The sequence below is a fragment of the Vulpes vulpes genome, chromosome 12 (genome assembly GCF_048418805.1).
Source record: "Vulpes vulpes isolate BD-2025 chromosome 12, VulVul3, whole genome shotgun sequence".
Lineage (NCBI taxonomy): Eukaryota > Metazoa > Chordata > Mammalia > Carnivora > Canidae > Vulpes > Vulpes vulpes.
Genome location: NC_132791.1, coordinates 44,899,027 through 44,915,015, shown reverse-complemented (window position 1 = coordinate 44,915,015; position 15,989 = coordinate 44,899,027). Strand labels below are relative to the sequence as shown.

At 35.5% G+C, this 15,989-nt stretch overlaps 1 protein-coding gene across 47 annotated transcripts in view; it reads right to left on the bottom strand.

The window, feature by feature from the left end:
• PTPRD (protein tyrosine phosphatase receptor type D) overlaps positions 1-15,989 on the bottom strand; it is a 2,173,792-nt gene that overhangs the window by 547,072 nt on the left and 1,610,731 nt on the right. The gene's annotated exons all lie outside the window — the stretch shown is intronic.

The window sequence follows — 15,989 nt, the reverse complement described above, 5'->3', positions numbered from 1 at the left end:
AGAAAGAGAAATAAGTAGCTTCAGAAAAGAGAAATAAGTTTATAGCAAAATTCCCTTTCCTTAATGCTGACCGTGGGAAGGCCAATATTCATAAATATTGATAATAATGGTTTAAACAATGCTACACTTGTAGAGCACTGTGAATTTCACACACCCATTCTACATCTGTTCTTTTTTACAACAGCAGCATGGGGGAAGTAGAGCGAGGAGTCTCATCTTCAATTTCCAGATGAAAAACAAAGATAAAATGCTTCAAGAAATTTAAGTAACTCATCCAAGTTCCTGGCTGAAACAGTGGCAAAACTGATGGTAGAACTTAAGTATCCTGATTCCCAGAACCAACTTCTTTCCTTTATTTCTCTTGCCACTCTTAATCAATGGGTCACACTTGTATAACTTAAACTGGAAAATAAAATACTTGGAACTACTTTGTAACTGCATCATATTATCTGTTGTTGCAGAGCAGCAGGTACCTTCTCATTCTAGATCTCATTGCTCTCTTTGATCTGACTTATCATTCTCCATCTTTTTTTTCTCAAAAAAAAAAAGTCATATTGCTGGTTTTCATATGTGTGAAAGATTAGAAGATCCTTCCCAGAAATTAAAGTTGGAGACATGAGCACACATATCAGTTCTTATGGCTTTATATCAACAATTGTGAGGAAGTCCATGAAATTCTCTGAATCTCAATTTACCTTCTTAAAAAAATGACAGATTCAGATTTAGTGCTTCTCTATACAATCACACACTCTCTATTCAGTTATTAATTAGTAAGTTTTATATTATTTCATACTACACATACATTTATTCATATATTGTTTATTAAGTTTAACATCATTTAGCCTCCCACCCAAGTTTCTAGGCCTTGTGTTTATTTGTGGCACTGTCATGTGCTGGACTCCCCTGCTTTTCAAACTGTGGTTGGTGGACCAGTAACATCACTGTGATTTGGGAGATTGTTAGAAAGTCAGTCTCATGCTCCATCCCATATCTATTAAACCATAACCTACATTATTAACAAGACGCTTGGTGATTTGTATGTACTTTAAAATTTGAGAAATAGGGATCCCTGGGTGGCGCAGCGGTTTGGCGCCTGCCTTTGGCCCAGGGCGCAATCCTGGAGACCCGGGATCGAATCCCACGTCGGGCTCCCGGTGCATGGAGCCTGCTTCTCCCTCCGCCTGTGTCTCTGCCTCTCTCTTTCTCTCTGTGTGACTATCATAAATAAATAAAAATTAAAAAAAAAAAAATTTAAAAAAAAATAAAATTTGAGAAATATGGGATGCCTGGGTGGCTCAGCAGTTGAGCGCCTCTCTCTGGCCCAAGGCATGATCCCGGAGTCCCAGAATCCAGTCCCACTTCGGGCTCCCTGCGTGGAGCCTGCTTCTTCTCCCTCTGCCTGTGTCTCTGCCTCTCACTCTCTGTGTTTCTCATGAATAAATAAATAAAATCTTTTTTTAAAAAGTTTGAGAAATAATGCCATAGATCATAAACTTCTAGAAAGGAGAAACAAGACTTCATAATTGTGTATGTAATACATAGTATAGGGTGATTTAAAAACTAATGTAAAAGCAAGTGTAATATCTATCTCTATTAAGATTTTTCAAAGGTAATTGTAGTAATGAAAATGTTAGATATTTTATTAATTTTTTTACTTGCTTCATATTTTTTTGGAATGGAAAAATGTATGAAATTAGAATGATGATCAAAATCTCATCTTGTACTAATTGTCTTGAATAATGGGAAGTCAAATAGTGAACCAGTCTCACCAGATTCAGGAAACCAGAGCCATTACAGAATTTGCCTAAGGTCACACAGTTAATAAGTGATTGAGGAGTCTGATTCCAAAACCTAATCACATTCTATTATAATGGGCAACTGACTTATAGTTAATAGCAGAAGCATGTCTAAGGAAAAGGTCCATTATTGCTAGAGAAGTATGGAGCCAACATTTACTACAATGAACACCTGTGTTCTCTTTACCAATTGGGGTTATTTTACCACATTTGTTTTATTAACTTTTTCTCTCCTTTCTTCCTGAATCATTTGTGAGTTACTTGCAGACATCATGACACTTTGTTCTTTGATAATTCAGTATCTTCTAAGAACTAGGACATTTTTTCATGTAACCAGAGTAAATGATAAAACTCAGAAAATTTAACATGGGAATGATGCTATTATGTGATACATTATCTATATTAAACTTTCCAGTTTTGTCATTGTTTATTTTCCATACTTGGATGCAATGGAAGATTGAACATTATGCTGAGTTGGTCATGTTAATTTATAAAAAATACAAGTAATCATGTAATGTATTACTGTCATTTTGGGAGACTTTTTTCTGTAAGAATAAATGCACTCGTAGGGGAACTCCCATATCTGATTGTACACTTACAATTCATATTTTCATAAAATTGAGGTAAAAATCAACTGAATTTTTTTCTGGTATATAAACACACATTTTTTTTTTCCACTGAAATGAGCATGTTTGGACATTTTTGGTGTGTATACATATTAAAATTGGCTGAGGATACAAAATTAAAGCTTGGCAAGATTGTTAAGAAGATAAAACCAGGGTTAGAAGAAAAATGCTTAAAGATTTAAATGACATACAAGATTCAAATTATGAGTATGGAGAAATGAATTAAAATACTGCCTATCTCCAAGGTCATCCTCTACCAGTCTACTCTGGGTGGCCCAAAGTCAAGAGAAAGTTAAAGAACTTAATGTAACATACAAATCAATCCAATGTTTATAACTGAAACAAATCAAGAAGTTCCAAAAAGAATTTTGTGGTGATTTTAATTTGGGCATAGTTTGTATTTCTGTTCCTCTTTTCATAGATATGTATGAAATTGGCCTTTCTCCCATGGATATTCTCTGATTGCCCAAATCCTTTGGTGTATGTTATGGCCCTCCATATGCACTGTGTATCCTTTGAATGTTCAAAAAAGATATGGGACTTCGAGCACACTTTAGAGAATAAAGAATAGTCTACCTTTCTTCCTTCCTGGGTTGGCCTAGAATAATTTGTCTTGACACAGGATATCACCCATACCCTGTAGGTGGGTTACCCAATGGCTTTATTCTCAAGGACCCTAAGGAAACAAATCAAGTCTGTATTGCTAATGTATACTATGCATTATCAGGTGGAAAAAATAAATATTACTCTGGTCAAGCTTTATTGGAATACCAAAGTTTAAGTTTTCCAGGTTTATTCTCTAAGTGTGCATTCTTTAGGTTTATGTCTTATTTTCATATGTGTACATAAATGTGGCTAAATCAATATGTCTGAAGTTTAGAAAGTCACTTGGCATCTATTTTTTAAATGCAATGAACACAACATAAGCAGCATAAATTCTGTATTTTAAAGGACCTGTGCCATGAGTTTGGACATTTCTCTGATCAGATGATTTTTCTTAACCATTTAAAATGCTGTTAAAATCAACATCTTTAAAAATAAAAAAGATTACTTTTTAACTTATGAAAGTTTAAAAGTTTGAATTGTAAGAGACTCAGCATTCTTTTTATTCTTTATCTTTATGCACTTGATGGAGTAAAGTAATTACTCTACCTTGTCCCACAATTCTTTTGCAATTCATTTTAGTAACTAATAAGAGAACACAAGGAAGACAGATAATTGACAGTATCATTTTCTAGCAGTATAACTTTGGGGAAGTTACTTTGGCTTGATATACCTCAGTTCCCTAATCTGTAAAATGGGAATAAATTATCTACCTTACAAGGTGATCAAAGAAGTAAATGAGATAATGCTATGACACATCAATAGAAAAGAAGTGACCAATAAGTGGTAGGAATTTATGTTGTTATCATTCTTATCATCATTGCATAGTGTTTTTTCCCACTAACATACTATGTTAAAGGAAATATTTAAAAAATCATCAAGACACCATCACCATTCTAACTAGATAACAGAAACCATCCTCTTTAGAATAAAATGGGACCTCTAGGCATAAAATTTAAAGGGGTTAACAAATCATCTCCATAAAAACAATTATAAAACAATTTTTTGTACAGAAATATAAAAAACAACCAATTGAGTAGCAATTATTAATAAAAAGTACTGAACTTCAGGGACAAACATGGGAGTTGGGGGTGTTAATCCCTGGAGTTCCTCCATTCTGGCCACTTTCTCCCTCTCCCCTCACAGCCTGATTAGCATAAGAGTTCTGTTAAGTTAGGGCTGTCTGTTAAAATCAGAAGTTTAACTTAATTTCAGATATCTATGCCTAAATAATTGTTAGAAGAAGTAACAGCAAACTTGGTAGTAAATGCATGAGAAAAATTCGCAGCTCTCATATCTTAAACTGGAGTTCTCTTGGGGTAAGTGGTAGACTTTAGGACTATCCAGGAATTTAAGAGAGATCCTGAAAATGAGAGAGATGTAGAGAAGCTTGATAAATTCACTACATATTCTTGGTTGATTGGAAATTTATACCTGGGCAGGGGATACATGAGAGGACCCAAACTCTCCACATGTCTTTGGATGTGTAGAAGTCAAAGCATATGCAGGGAAGACTCGGAAGGATGCAGTGGAGAGTAAAAGTTAGGACAGAATTAAAAATTGCCTGAACTTTGCATGCACTCCCAACACACACAAAAAAATTATAAGCAGAATGTGGAAGCCTTACTGGCTTGAAGTGTTTGAGCACACATTTAAGCCAAGTAAACACTTGAGATAAGTAGACACAGTGTCAATCCTTAGGAAGTTAGGCTAAAAACTGAAAATAAAGCTGAAATACACAGAAATATGAGTAGCTGCACACCACAAGAGAAAGAGTCTGTAGATTAAGCCAAGGAAAATTACTTACAAGCCAACATATAAACAAACAAACAAACAAACAAAAGGGGGAAAAAGGATAGCTCCCAGGGGAAAAGAATCAAAATCTAGAGTTACTATAATACATATTCTAAAACCTTTAGTTACCAACAAAAAATTCTGGGATGGGGGCACCTGGGTGGCTTGGTGGTTGAATGTCTGCCTTTAGCTCAGGGTGTGATCCTGGGATCCTGGATTGAGTCCCACATTGGGCTCCCTGCTGGGAGCTTGCTTCACCTGATGCCTGTATTTCTGCCTCTCTCTGTGTGTCTGTCATGAATAAATAAATAAATCTTTTAAAAAAACTTCTGGGATGTGCAAATAAACAGAAAAAAATGTGTATTATACCCAGAAAAAAAATGCAGACAATAAAAATTGTTTCTGAATGGGCCTAGATAATGAATTTACAGCAAATGCTTCACAGAAATTATTACAAATATGGTCAAAGAATACAACCATGTTTAAAGAATCCTAGGAGGGGTGCCTTGGTGGCTCAGTCAGTCAAGCATCGGCGTATGGCTCAGGTCATGATCTTGGGGTCCTGGGATTGAGCTCTGGGCCAGGCTCCCTATTAAGCAGGGAATCTGCTTGTCTACCTCTTCTGTTCCTCCCACCGTTCATGTTGTCTCTTTGTCTCAAATAAATAAATAAAATCTTTAAAAAAATCATAAGAAAATATAACACTGAATTATTAAATCTGGATCATAAATAAATGAAAAAATAACTAGTAAAAAACCCCAGAAATTCTTGTGTTGATAGAATAAGAAAGATCAGAATCCACAATATGGACTCAACAGGAGATGAGGAATAGAATAAGAAAGAATCAGTGATCCTAAAGAGATATCAATAGAGACATTTCAATCTGAAGAATAGAGAATAAAAAGATTGAAGGAAAATTAACAACTTCAGAGACTTGTGAAATAATATCAGGTCAGTAAATATATATATGTAATGTGAATCACAGAAGGAAAAGAGCAAAGGACTGAAACAGAAGCAATGGTTGAAAACCTTCTGTTTTTGATGAAAAAGAAATCTATAGATCCAAGAAGGTAAAGGATTCATATCGGAAAGACGCAAAAAGATTCTAACTTAGAAACATTATAATCACACTGTTGAAATTTAAAGATAAAGAAAAATAGTCTTGAAAGTAGGAAGAGGAAAATGACTGATTGCATACAGGGGACAATAGTGCAATTAATGGATGACTTCTCAGAAACAATAAGGGCCGGAAGGCAGGGTAATGGGGTATCCGAAGTCCTGAAAAAAATTGACTGCCAAAAATTCAATATTCAGCAAAGCTAGCTTTGAAAAATGAAGGTTAAATAAAGATAGTCCCAAGTAGACAAAGACTAAGATGCTTGTTGCTAACAGACTTGCACTTCTTTCATGAGGCTGAAAGGAAATAATATCAAGAGATAATTAGAATGAGCAAGAAGAAATGAAGACACTAAATGTAAAACTGAAACCGTGCAAAGAATGTTCCTTGATCACAGGAAATTAAATTAGAAATCAACAACAATAAAATTTTAGAAAAATAAATAAGCATGTGGAAATTAAACACTTTAAAATAACCCAAATAATTTTTTTTAATTAGAAAATATTTTAAACTGAATGAAAATGAGAGTACAACAAACCAAAAACTTATGGGATGCAGCTGAAGTAGTGTTTGGAGGATAGTTATGGCAATAAATACCTACAGTAGGTAAGAAGCAAGGCCTCAAATAAATAGTCTAAGGTCCTATCTTAAGAAATTAGAAAAATAGGGATCGCTGGATGGCTCAGGGGTTTAGGGCCTGCCTTCCGCCCAGGGCGTGATCCTGGAGACCCGGAATCAAGTCCCATCTGAGGCTGCCTGCATGGAGCCTGCTTCTCCCTCTGCCTATGTCAATGCCTCTCTCTCTGTCTCTGTGTCTCTCATGAATAAATAAATAAAATATTAAAAAAAAAAGAAATTAGAAAAATAAAAGCAATTAAACTCAAAAGAAGCAGAAGGAAGAAAATAATACTGAATAGAGTGAAATCAATGATATATAAAACGGAAAAATAATAGAAAAAATTTATGAAGCATAAAGTTGCTTCTTTGGAAATATCAACAAAAGTGACGACCCTTTAGATTGACCAAGAAAAAAAGAAGAGACATTAATTTCTAAAGTCAGAACTAAAACAAGGCTCTCACTACTAACCTTACAGAAACTAAAGGGCTTATATTTTGACATAATTATGTAAACCACAAACTATACATAATTACGTATAGCAAAATATGTATAATTACACATAACATAAAGATATATAATTATGAACATTTTGAAAACCAATTATATAACTTAGACAAAAAAAATTCCTTGAGGGACACAAATTACCAAAACTGACTCAAAAGGAAATAAAACATCTGAATAGATGTATAACTTAAGTTAGCAATTAAAAATCTTCACACAAAGAGAAGCCAAGGACTAGACTGTTTTCCTGGTTAGCTTTATCAATTTATCACTTTTAAATAAATTCTTTCAGAAAATGGGAAAGAGAAAATATTCTACTCATTCCAATATCAATAATGACACTGCTATTATCCTGGAGCCAAAAACAAAAAAATAAATAAAATAAAATAAAACAAGAAAATAAAACTAAGGACACCTGCGTGGTTTAGTGGGGGAGCATCTGCCTTTGGCTTAGGGCATGACCCCGGGGTCCTGGGATCGGGTCCGCATTGAACTCCTTATGAGGAGCCTGCTTCTCCCTCTGCTTATGTCTCTACCTCTTTCTTTGTGTCTCTCATCAATAAATAAGTAAAATCTTAAAAAAAGAAAACTATAAACCAATATCCCTTGTGAACATAGACACAAAAATTCCTGACAAAATATTAGTAAACTAGATTTACTTACATAAAAAAATGGATTATACTCCTTAGCCAAGTGGGGTTTACCCAAAGAATACAAGTTTGATTTTATAGTTCAGAATTCAATTAATGTAATAAACCATATTAATAAGAAAAAGGGCAAAAGCATATGATCTTTTCAATAAGTTCAGAAGAAGTTTTCAAAAACCAAACATTTTTTCCAAATAAGACCTTTCAACAAACTTAACACAAAAAAATTCCATCAACCTGAAACAGGACATCTACAGAAAGTGCCACAGTTGATATAATACTTAATGATGAAAAATGAATGCTTTTTTCCTATGGTGTCTGATCTCTCCACTTTCAATTTAACATTATTCTGGAGGTTCTAGACAATGTAGTGAGGAGAAGAGAAAAAAGAAAAGAACGGCAGTATTGAGGAGGGGAGAGGTGAGGAAAGATATTTAATATCTCAAACCATATGGAAAAATTAACTCACATGTATTATATATATATAAATGCAAGAGCTAAAGAATAATAGTTCTAGAAGAAAACAGAAGAAACTCATTGTGACTACAGATTAGATAAAGATATCTTACATATGAGAACAAAAGTATGATCCATAAAAGAAAAAAAATCAATAAGTTGAAGGTTATCAAAATTGAAAACTTCTTATCTTCAAAGAGCAATTAAGAGTATGAAAAAAAAAAAAAAAGAACCACAATCTGGGTTTATGGGAGAACCCAGAGCATGAGCATGAGAGAAAATGTTTGCAACTTATATTTCTGTTAAGGAACTGTTATAACTCAATAAGGAACAGACAACTCAAATAAAAACTGAGCAGAAGATTTGAGGAGACATTTCACAAAAATGTTATATGAATGGTCAATAAAAAATGATGTTCAAGTTCATTAGTTATTAAGTCATGCAAATTGAAAATATAGTGTGACACTAAGAAAACCCCACTTAGAAGGACTATAATAAACAAGACAGATAATACCAAGAACCAATGTTGTGGAGATGGAGAAAGGGGAATTTTTTACATTTCTAGTAGGAATGAAAAATGGCATGGCAATTCTTTAAAATGTTTTGACAGTTTATAAAAAGTTAAATATGGATTTGCCAGATGACCCAGGAATCCATTCCTAGGTGTCTACTTTAGAAAAATGAAAACATATGTTCCTACAAAAAATATGTATGCAAATGTTCATAACAGCATTATTTTTAATAGGCCAAACTGGAAATAGTCCAAATGGCCATTAAATGATGAATAGGAAACTAATATATGGTATATTCATAGACCTAGAACTCTATCCAGCAATAAAAAGGAACAAACTATTGATAAACCCTACAGAATCTCAGAAATATTATGCTAAGTGAAAAAAAAGCCACATATAAACACAAACACCATATATTTTATAATTCAATTTATAAGAACTTTCCAGAAAGGGCAAGTCTGTAGAGATAGAAAGCATATCAGTGGTTGTCTGAGGCCAGGATGGAAATCGGAATCGACTAAAAAGGACTTTTAGAATGACGGAAACATTCTAAAACAATTATGATTATGGATACAAAACCACAAATTTATGAAAAAACACTGACTTTTAGACACTTTCAATTGTTGGGTTGTATGGTATATAAATTATATGCCCATAAGGCTGTTAAAAATTAGAGGACAAATTCTACTAAAATCAGGAAAATGAATTAAGAAAATGTAATTTTTAAAAAAATTGATTATTTAGCTAAACAAAATAAGAAATGTGGGGCCAAATTTAAATCTTGGCTCTACACATTTGTGTAAATATCTGGTCAAATTACCATGGTTAGAGCTCAATTTCCTAATTGGTTTAATCAGGGATGTTAATGCCTATATTCCCATTTGAAATCATTGTTATGCAACTAAGATGAGATATGAAAGTACCTTGTAAGCCATAAATCTCTACACAAATGTTAATTATGATCATGATGGTGACCTTCCCTGATAAAGCATCAATTTTGAACATCAATTTTATTCTTTAGTTGAAAGACTTCATGGTCATACACCCTGCCATTTTGAGAAGCTCAATAACATCACCTTTACCCTCCTTCAAAATAAATACTACAGAATTTTCATTAAAAAAACAAAGCAAAACAAAAAACTTTATGAATATGATTTAATCATTCTACAGTACAATATGTAGTATAACTTTTCTAAATATGCGGTTGTAAGTAATCGACAAAAAGATAAAAAGGAAAATCTGTAAGGTAAAATATGAATGTTCCTTTTTCTTTGCCTTTGTAGTTATTCCAGTTTTATTTTTTTATTTTTATTTTTTTTTAATTTTTATTTATTTATGATAGTCACAGAGAGAGAGAGAGAGAGAGAGAGAGAGGCAGAGACATAGGCAGAGGGAGAAGCAGGCTCCGTGCACCGGGAGCCTGATGTGGGACTTGATCCCAGGTCTCCAGGATCGCTCCCTGGGCCAAAGGCAAGCGCCAAACCACTGCGCCACCCATGGATCCCCTATTCCAGTTTTAAAATCCACCCTTGTAAGAACCCTTGTAAGACATATTGCTGAAAGCATTCCTCTGGTGGATGTGCACAAACACATCAAAGGGAAAGGAAGGAAGGAAGGAAGAAAGGAAGGAAGGAAGGAAAAGAAGAAAAAGAAAATAAACATTTTGTAACATCAATCTTTTTATTGAGCCTTGAAAATCAAGCAAAATGTGTTATTTACACAGGAGAGGTTCTATTCTGAGTCTACATACATCTGGCAGAGCTTATATTTTTCCTTAATTTAAATGAATAAGTGCTATAATGCCTGCCTTCCACTTAATTGCTCTACACTGGTAAGCTTCTGCCCCAGATTTAGGAATATGTTTAACAAGAATGAGATTCTCATTAAGGCATAGTCTCCCTGCCCCATTCCCTATCTTCCTCCTTTCCTCCCATTTCCCCATTGAAGAATGGCTAGAAACAGCAAAACAAACAAACGTCAATGTTACCAATGTTATGTATCTAAAGGTATACTTGGTGGCAATGAAGAGGGGGGCAGAAGTTCATCAGGCATACTGGTTATGATCAGTTGGAGAGACTTGGATTCAATCCTTATCCTTCTAAGTATTACCTGATGACTTAGCCGAGCTTCAGTAAGCCTTTATTAAATACTCCACATCAACATTGTGCTAAGTTCTGTCAATGCAATGGCAAATAAAAATGTATACATATGGTGCTATGCTCAAGTAGGCGTCAGTTATTGCTATTTTAGTCATTCTTTAATTTGGATACAAACGTGAAAGAATACATTTTAATTTTGAAGATATTACTCAAATGAAGCAAAATATTTCATGTGAATATTAAAATTGTTCCTTCTAAACACAAATAATACACTTTGCCATTTGTCCTCCATTTTGGCATCTCAACTTTTGAACAGAAATAAAAACTCCAAAGCATCTACAGAACTGTAGAACTGAGGTAACTCAAATTGTTCCTTTTACCTATAGTTACTGTGCTACCATGCTTATTTAGAATTTACTGTTTATTTTTTAAAAGATTTTATTCATTTATTCATGAGAGACACACAGAGAGAGGCAGAGACACAGGCAGAGGGAGAAGCAGGCTCCATGCAGGGAGCCCGATGTGGGACTCGATCCTGGGTCTCCCGGGTCTCCAGGATCACACCCTGGGCTTAAGGGAGACGTTCAACTGCTGAGCCACCCAAGTGTCCCAGAATTTACTGTTTAAACTCCCAAATAAATAGTATGATAGAAGTTGAGACAAACCCATACTTGAAATGAGCTGTAATGATTGTGAACCATTATGAAATTACTCTCAAGAAACGTGTATCGCTGGGGCACCTGGGTGGCTCAGTGGTTCAGCATCTGCCTTTGGTTCAGGTTGTGATCCCGGGATTGAGTTCTGCATGGGGCTCCCTGCATGGAGCCTGCTTCTCCCTCTGCCTGTGTCTCCGCCTCTCTCTCTCTCTGTCTCATAGATTACAAGATTCTCTCTCTCTCTCTCTCTCTCTCTCTGTGTGTGTGTGTGTGTGTCTGTGTTATTTATTTACAGAATAAATAAACAAAATCTTAAAAAAAAAATAAAATAAGCATGTGCTGTTGAGTCCACGTTCAGGGCTGGGAATGTAGCTGCGAGTTCTCCAAATTAACTTCTACAAAGAATATAATGCTTGTGGAAGGTTAACTTTTTAAAAAATACTAATTTAAAGTGTATTTTAATATTGAAACTAAATAGTAATTACTTCTGTCATTAAGAATTTAAACCAACGGGGAGTGGCTCAGGGGTTGAGTGTCTGCCTTCCGCTCGAGGCGTGATCCTGGGATCGAGGATCGAGTCCCGCATCGGGCTCCCTGCATGGAGCCTGCTTCTCCCTCTGCCTATGTCTCTTCCTCTCTCTCTCTGTGTCTCTTGTGAATAAATAAATAAAATCTTAAAAAAATTAAAAAAATAATTTAAACCAACGAAAGATTTATTCAGAATATATAAGAATTATATGTAGAATTGCTGACATGAGGTAATAATAAAGGGCAGACTAACACTGTGTTTTATTACTGTTTTTAAGTTCTCTACAGACAATACACCCGTTTCGTACTTCCACCCTGGAAGACTACTTCTACCATCCTGTCCTTAGTGCATCACAGATGCAATGAGAGTATATACATATTAGGAAGAACTCAATTTCAAAGCATGTTCCAGACACCTGAGAACATATGTTTGAGCAAGTGCAAAATATTCAATGAGTCAGTGTTAAAGGAACAAGGGAGTAATATGAAAGCAGGTTGGAGAAATATGTATATAAGACTATGTGGAGCCATATATGTCATATTCAGGATTTTGATCTTTATCCTAAAAACAATAGAAAGCCATTGAAGGGTTCTTTGGTAGGAAAATGAGAGTGAGTAGTGAGGAGGCATCATTATCGGTGAAAAATTCACTCCAACCATAGAAAATAGATTGAGTGGAAATCAGAGTCAGTGATGGTCAAAGATGCCGTACACTCGTGTAAGTACAAGACAGGACTCTGATAGTGACAACTGAGTTCAAACCAGGTGGTTCATGACAAAAGGAACTTGTAGGAAGTATGGTCAATGTGACATATATACTGTATATGGAGAGAGAGAGAGAGAGAGAGAGAGAGAGAGATTGACTGATTGATCCCAAGGGATTGGCTCACACAGTTATGGAAGCTAACAAATCCTGAGATCCTCCATCAGCAAGCTGGAGATCCCACAAAGCCAATGATGTAGTTTCAGTCCAAAGGCTCAAGTCCAAGGGCACAAGACCCAGGACAAGCTGATGTTTCAGTTCAAGACAAAGTAGGAGGATAAACCACAATGTCTCAGCTCAGTGCAGCCAGGCAGGCAGAAATCCCCCCTTATTCATGGGAGGGTCTGTCTTTTTGCTCTGTTCAGGCCTTCAAATGATTGAATGAATCCCATCTTCATTAAGGAGGGTAATCTGCGTAAGTCAGACCATAGACTCAAATGTTAAACTCATCCAAAAACACTCATTGATACATCGGAATAATGTCTCACCAAGTGTGCAGGCATTCTGTGGCCCAGTAAAGTTGACACATTAAAGTTAATCATCACACTAAACACAGGGCTGAGAGAGAGGAAAGTGTTAAGCAAGATGTCTATATTTCTATTTTGGTAATCTGGTGGCTAATGGTTGTATTCATTAAGCTAAGAAAACCAGAAAAGCACCAGAATTTAGGTCAAAGATCAGCCACCTTAATCTGCACTTGCTAAATTTAAAGTGATTTAGCAACCTCTAAGTGGGTATACCAATGGATATATGGCCTGAGACTCAGAAGAGAAATTTGGTTTAGAAAGAATTATGTGGGAGGAACAGCATGTAGATGTCACTGGAAGCCATCAGCATAGGTAGACAGGAAAGAAGAAAAGGTTCAATAACAGGTCAAGGGAAAAAGAAGAAGGCCAAAATCAATCCTTGGGGAATTACGACACTGAATGACTAGAACAGAAGGATGATCCTGCAAACAGGACAGGCCCACAGTCAGAAAAGTAGTGGGAATGCTATGGAGAGTTTTGTATAATTGAGCCTACAGTAAGATGAAGTGGGGGTGGGGGCGCTAAAGTGAGGTGTGCTGTCATAGAATACGGAGAAGGCAGAAACATAAATGAGCAATGATGAACTAGAGGCAGTATGTGTAGAGAGATTTTAAAAAAGTGAGAGCAGAGAAATAGGGTTATAGATAACAAGATTCTCAGTGATACAGCTGTAAAATTTTCCTTCCTTACGAAACAGTGCAATGAGCCACCTAATATAATCAGAGAGTAGCAAGATGGCTCACATAGCTCTCAATAAATATCTGTTGAATGAATACATCCTTGAATGTCTGACATCACTCCCTCTGGAAAACCATTCACAACTCATGGCTTTACTATTTTTTATTACAAATGATGGGCTATAAAATACAATCTATTATACATAATGAATTATAATAAATATATATATATATATATCAATGCATGTACTATATGATTAAAAATTTCACATAAAACCTCCTGTAATATCAAATATCCAAGGCAAACTGAACACGTAAACCACGGGTTCAGGCAGATTCTGCATATAATAGTATTCTCTTTATGAGGCCTCATGGGATAAATGCCTCTCTTTTCTTTACACAAAGAATAGACTTGTTTTATTGTTTCGATGATGGGAATTGCACAGCCTGTTTGGGGCAAGGGAGCTCAGGGCTAAGCTGTGGTCCATTTGTAACAATCAGAGACAAGAAACTGAAGAGCATGATTTTGTCTACATAGCTCATCCCTGGTTTTTTTCCTTACCTTTATTCTCTCAACACTCCAATTTTCTTAGTTGGTCTGAAAAAATAGTTTGTGCTCTATGGATTTTTACAATATGTTCTTCCTTTTTTTTTTTATTATAACAGGGTGTACATAATAAAATAATCCTGGCGGTCTATACCGTTCAGAAGGATGCACCTGTAAGTGTACTGCACTGCTTTATTCCAGAACACAGAGCTGGTTTTATTTCAGTTCTGTAAATGGAACAGTTGGCAAAATGATATGATTTGGACCTCAGGCTTTATTGCTAGAGATCATCTGAGGGAAAGGCAGAAAGGGATTTACAGTTTTACTTTAAATGATGATTTTGCATGTGTGTACATGTGCAGGCTCACTCTCCCACCACACGTGTGTAATTGTTAAATAAGCCTCCCTTTCTAAGGATGAGAAGTGTATTTTTAATGAGCAAGCGACATTAAAGGGAATTTGGGGCCTCTCAGAATCCACAGCATCACAACAAGCTTTCAATTAGGGGATGTCTGTTGGGAATACATGGGACTCTCCACCCAAAGTCAGTTGCTAATCACATTCATCTGCCAGAGCAGCCAGACAGCCCCATGTGCTGGGAAAGGTTATTTCCTCCAAGCTCAATCACACTGCATTAAGTGGCCACCTGGGTAATGTGTGAGTACACACCTGCTGACCTACCCAGACTAACAAAACGTACTGAAATCAAACTCCTAAAACAGACAGAAAGCAGATCCTCCGTTGGCCCAGAAGGGGAGACAGAACAAGCAAAGAAGAAGAAAAGATCCAAGACTGGGACTACATAATGAATTGTCAGGAAATCGGCATTAACTTGGGGACCTGTAGTTACCATGTTCCACTGTTCTTTAAACAGTGCATTTAAGAGATCCTTATCCCTGAAAAAAAATCCAGCCTTTTCACTTTCAGAACAATAGTATGTAATTTGAATCAGACCAAACAAGAGACTGATCTATGGAGGGTGAGATTAAGCAGCATTTAATACACATACATACACACACACATATATATTTAATTTTTAATGATGTCTTTTAGCCTCTTCTGTAAACGTGTTGAACATCTTCCTTTTCTCAATGCACAAAAAGTACTCTACTTAAAACATACAGTGCTGCTTAGTGACATGCCGATTGTTGGCAAGGAATGTTACATATTCCACAAGTTGTAAAGGAATGAAGTGAAGGGTAGTTTATAACACAATACTGCAGATCAAACTTTCTTTAACTTGACAGATTGTACTACTGCAGTCACTTGCACTGTTATTTTTGTCTAGTACACGTTGCATTTCTTTTTCTTTTCTTTTTTTTTCAGGGCTGGTCCGTTGACAAACTTCAGAAAGTCTAAGAAGTTTGACCAAAACCAAACCAAACCAAACCAAAACAAACAAATGAAAAAAAAAAACACAACATAAGGAAGAAAAGCATTATTTCTGATGATTTCTAAACACAGATGCATGTGGACATTTTGTTGCTTTCTTGTCCTCTTCCCCATAATACTGTAAAGTTA